At 41.9% G+C, this 5,110-nt stretch overlaps 1 pseudogene; it reads right to left on the bottom strand.

Annotated features, from left to right (window-relative positions):
- Nucleotides 1-448: 448 nt before the first annotated feature.
- LOC116098503 lies at nt 449-3,231 on the bottom strand (annotated as a pseudogene).
- Nucleotides 3,232-5,110: the final 1,879 nt, after the last annotated feature.

Here is a 5,110-nt window from a genome sequence, read left to right as displayed (position 1 = left end):
CTTCCTTTCTGTCTGTTTGTCTGTCTGTATTTTTATTGTCATTACAAAATCTTACTAAGCCCTATATGCATGTAGTATTTATATATATGCCCAAATATAAGATTAATTCCTGGAAATAGAATTTCTGATGGTCACAGAAGTAATGTAAACTTAAAGTTTTGATAGACAAGAGCTAGGTGAGGTAGCACATGGCTTATGAGTCCAGCATGTGAGATGTTGGCGCTCAGGGGATTCAGAAGTTCAAATGTCGCTGTGCAGTGGTGGCACACACCTTTAGTCTCAGCACTTGGGAGGCAGAGGCAGGCAGATTTCTGAGTTCGAGGACAGCCTGGTCTACAGAGTGAGTTCCAGGACAGCCAGGGCTAGACAGAGAAACCCTGTCTTGAAAAAACCAAACCACCAACCAAACAAAAACAACAACAACAAAAAAGAAGTTCAAAAGTCATCTTCAGTCGCTCATCGAATAGCTGCATGAAGTCATTATTTTGGGCCAACCTGCCACAGAGCAGAATTAAAGTCAAAATGGAGGATCTCATGCTACAGTTCCATGTTCCTAAGCTGTCACCTGGCTTCCCCAAATATCAGGAATAAGAATAGACAGTGTTACTAAGGGGTCTCTGAGTAGGTCAACCTTTACCTACTAATAATCAGTTTTTCTGTTTTTTGTCTCTTACTCTTGTCTTACAAGAAAAGTAACTTTGAAATCAACTGGTGTTATGAGCTGCTTTTTTTTTTTTTTTTAATGAATGAGGCAATGTATTCACCCAGAATCCTTTGTTCTAATGTTTCTTGTTGGCAGTGGCCACTTGTCCAGCGATCCTGTCCAGATCTCTGTCCCTGGGGTATTAGCTTACCACTCCCTCCAGGGCTTGGAGGGCCTGGCAGGCCACACTCCTGGAGCCTCTGTTGAAGTAGCTGGGCCTGACACTGATTCTCTGCCATCCTCCGTAGATCTTGGCCATGGAACCAACCCCAGTACTACACAGAGGTACAGGTGCCATGCTGTGGAACCAGCTTGTGTATAGAACCAGTTCCCATCATATGGGGCAAACTCTTTCTGTTTGGCCAGCTTTACTATGTCCACCCATGCAGGGACTTTCAGCTTCCTAAATTTTTTAGGAAGGCTGTCACAGCTCTGATGAACTCCTGCTGGTTAATGTCTTTTACAGTAACTCCAGGCCTTGTGTAGCCTCCTTGCTGCCAGCCAGGGAAGTGTGTTACTTTTTTTCACCTCTCTTCTGTTCAGCTCATAAGAACACTTTAACTGTGCTTTATGGATGAAGCGATCCTTTATTCTAGAGTTGTAAAATAAAGCTAATTACTGTCTTTAAATTAAATTGCTGTAGCCGGGCGGTGGTGGCTCACGCCTTTAATCCCAGCACTTGGGAGGCAGAGGCAGGTGGATTTCTGAGTTTGAGGCCAGCCTGGACTACAGAGTGAGTTCCAGGACAGCCAGGGCTACACAGAGAAACCCTGTCTTGAAAAACCAAAAAAAAAAAAAAAAAAAAAAGGATTCTTTGGAAAGTCAGTTGTATTGGATGGTGTTTTGCTGAAAGACTAAGACAGACTCATGAAGGAGCATTTCACTGAAGCAGACACAGGTGAAAGAATGTTCTGCTAAAGCAAGCACATGAAAGGATGTGATGAAGGATTCTTTACTAACCACACACATGTATTGGTCCACCTTACATTGTGTAGTTGAGCTCCATTTGTCTGTTGTCATAGAGAGAAACACATCAAAAAACTTCTGATGGTGTGCTGTAGTTTCTTGCTGCTTCTGTGGACTCAGGCTGATTGTCAGAGTGGTGTCAGCTGGGACAGAATCATGTGCTGAGGCAAGACCAGTAGAGCATGAGGGTACACAAGATGTTTGGAGAGAGTATAAAAAGGTCTCACAGACAGTGAAGGAGGATGAGATTGGCTTACTTGAGTAGCTAAGTGCTTGTTGGTCTGGAATCTTCACTGCTCTTCACTGCCCTGAGAGAGGCACAGTTGAGAACTTTGCCCAGTGTTTCTGTTGGTCCTGATCCCTCCTGCTAACTTGTGTGGAGGCTGAGGCCTGGCTGTTCCTGTTAGGTTGTGCCATCACTTCTACAACCTGATACTGCTGAACTGGACTGCTGGCATATCTGTGAAGTGTTTTTGAGTGGACTGAGCTGCCGTTGCTGACCTGTGATGAACTAAACTGCAAATTTCTAGACAACATAGATGGAATTTGTTCCAAAGAACCATTTCTAAACAGGTCCACTTACCCCATCTCTTTTTTTTTTTCCCTACTACCTCTGGTGGGTGGTTGTTGCAGGAAATATAAAAAGGAACCAGCATGTTTCCCCACTTGAGTCCCACAACTCTCTGCCCTGGCAGCCTGGCAGGCCATGCACTGGCAGGCAATGACCAACCTGTTCTTATCTCGTGGAGACTCTGACTCAGAACTCCACAATCTCTCTATAAGTTCCCACTGGTGGGTCGTTACCATGTCAGCTCCATGCTGACATGCTTCAAAGCCCCCATGACCTTTGTGGTGCACATCAGGCAAACCCATGCTTTCTCTCTGGAACCCAGTCAAATTGTCAAAAGAAGAAAAACACCAAACAAACTTAGCTCAGAAACAATGGTAACACAATCTCTGGGCACATCAACTAAAACCCAATCTTGTAAGCTTTATTAAATCTGACTCCTCTGATGGCGAATCCTGATGGATCTGCCATGATACCAGGAAACACTAGCAGCTACATCTTGCCCTTCGGCTATCCCCATTCCAAAAGCCTCTAACTCTCTCCTCCTTCTTCTCTTCCTCCATCCAACCTGGAAGTTCTGCCTAGTTGTCCAGTGATTGGCCCCTTCATTCTTTAGGGGATTGGTCCACAAGAAGTCACCTGGGTATGTGACTCACAACCCATCCCAGAAGAGCGGAATTAGCATCAAAATACAAACAATACCAGGCCCATCCCTAACAGGTGGTGGCCTAAAAGGGAGGTTAAAGCATTTAAGAATAATTATTAAAAGTAGACTTTGAAAAAAAAATAAAGTTTACCACCTACCCTAACATCTACCCCATCTATGAACTGCTGGGTATAGGAAGGGGCCAGTCCTACAAATTCAAAACTACAGATTTTCCATGACACCTGGATCGTCTGTGTAATGGGCAATGTAAATCAGTGGCCATTTCTTCCTTATTGGTTCTATTACTTGTGCCACAAATTTCTGACACAACATGGGACTGTTTGTCATCCCCTGAGGAAGAACAGTCCATTCATACCTTTTCATAGGTTCCTTAAAATTTACAGATGGAACACTGAAAGCAAACCTCTCACAATCCTCAGGGTGCAAAGGAATTGTAAAGAAACAATCCTTTAAATCCATAACTATTTTGTAAAATCCTTTTGGAATTGCCACAGGAGATGGCAGTCCAGTCTGTAATGCTCCCATTACCATCATAGTTTCATTAACCTTTCTTAAATCTTGCAACAGTCAATATTGATAGTATAGAAGAAGCCAGAAGCCTTGAACCAGACCAAGGATCTACTGCAATACATATGTAAGTAAACCTGTTTGGTCAAAGGGTACACTGTGTGACACACTGTGACACGCCATGGCTTCCATGGTGAGGTGTTTATTTTATTTTACTTTTATTCTTTAGTTTCTTTGGCACGGAGGTTGCAAGGATGAAGGGCCAAAAAGGAGTGAAAAGGAGGTGAGTGGAATTGGGGGTGCATGATGTGAAATTCACAAAGAATCAATAAAAAATTTTTAAACATAGTAGTAATTTTTTCTTTTTTGCCAACAAATAAGTAGACCAAAGTCTTCTATAAACATAAATCCTTAACATAGTAGCAAATTGAGTCCAGAGGAAGATAAAGTGGATAAATGGAGTTTGTATAAGGTATAAAAGATCTGTCAATGTTTGAAAACAGATCTGCATATTCCACTGCTATGAACAGAATAAAAACTCTATGATTATCTCGATAGATGAGAAAGTAGTCCTTGTCACAAAACAACATCCATTCTTTGAAACCTAAAAATTGTGAAGGGTTTGTCTGTCTTGATAAAGGACATCTGTAAAATATCCCAGCTAGTTACCAGACTTAGAAAAGGAAAGACAGGACTAGAGAGATGGCTCAGAGGTTAAAAGTCCTTTTCCAGAGGATCTGGGTTTGAATCCCAGAACCCACATAGTAACTTACAATCCTCTTTAACTAACTCTAGTTCCAGGGTCTCTAAATCCCCCCATAGCACCAGACACACACAAAGTGCACATACATAAATATAGGCAAAACAATAAGATACACAAAGTAAAAATAAATACATCTTTAAAAAGAAAGAAATTAAAACACTGTGGCCAACAAGATGGATCATTAGATAAAGCTCTTGGCCTGTAAGCCTGAGGTTCTGAGTTAGATACCTCGAACCATATAAACAGAATATATAGTTGACTCTACAAAATCTTCCTCTGATCTGATAGACCCTGTCATGCACATATATTTTTAACACAAAATCATACATATATAAATACATTTTTTTAAAAAGAAAGATTTATGGGGGTAGAGAGATGGCTCAGCGGTTAAGAACACTGGCTGCTCTTCTGAAGGTCTTGAGTTCAAATCCCAGCAACCACATGGTGGCTCACAACCATCTGTAATGAGATCTGATGCCCTCTTCTGGTGTGTCTGAAGATAGCTACAGTGTACTTAGATATAATAATAAATAAATCTAAAAAAAATAAAAGAAAGATTTACATTGTTTCCTTAAAGTTAATAATAAAATATTGCTGGGTGGTGGTAGCACATGACTTTAATCCCACCCAGCACATGAAGCAGGCAGAGGTAGAGGCAGAGGCGCAGAGGCAGAGGCAAGCAGGTAAATTTCTGAGTTTGAGGCCATCCTGGTCTACAGACCAAATTCCAGGACAGATAAAGCCACACAAATAAACCATGCCTTAAAAACAAAAACAAGTTGGGTGGTGGTGGCACACGCCTTTAATCCCAGCACTTGGGAGGCAGAGGCAGGTGGATTTCTGAGTTCAAGTCCCCTTTGGTCTACAAAGTGAGCTCCAGGACAGCCAGGGTTATACAGAGAAACCCTGTCTCGAAAAACCAAAAAAAACCAAAAA

This window comes from Mastomys coucha, unplaced genomic scaffold, assembly GCF_008632895.1.
Source record: "Mastomys coucha isolate ucsf_1 unplaced genomic scaffold, UCSF_Mcou_1 pScaffold20, whole genome shotgun sequence".
NCBI classification, from domain to species: domain Eukaryota; kingdom Metazoa; phylum Chordata; class Mammalia; order Rodentia; family Muridae; genus Mastomys; species Mastomys coucha.
The sequence above is the reverse complement of the archived record's forward strand: the minus strand, read 5'-3'. Positions and strand labels throughout refer to the sequence as shown.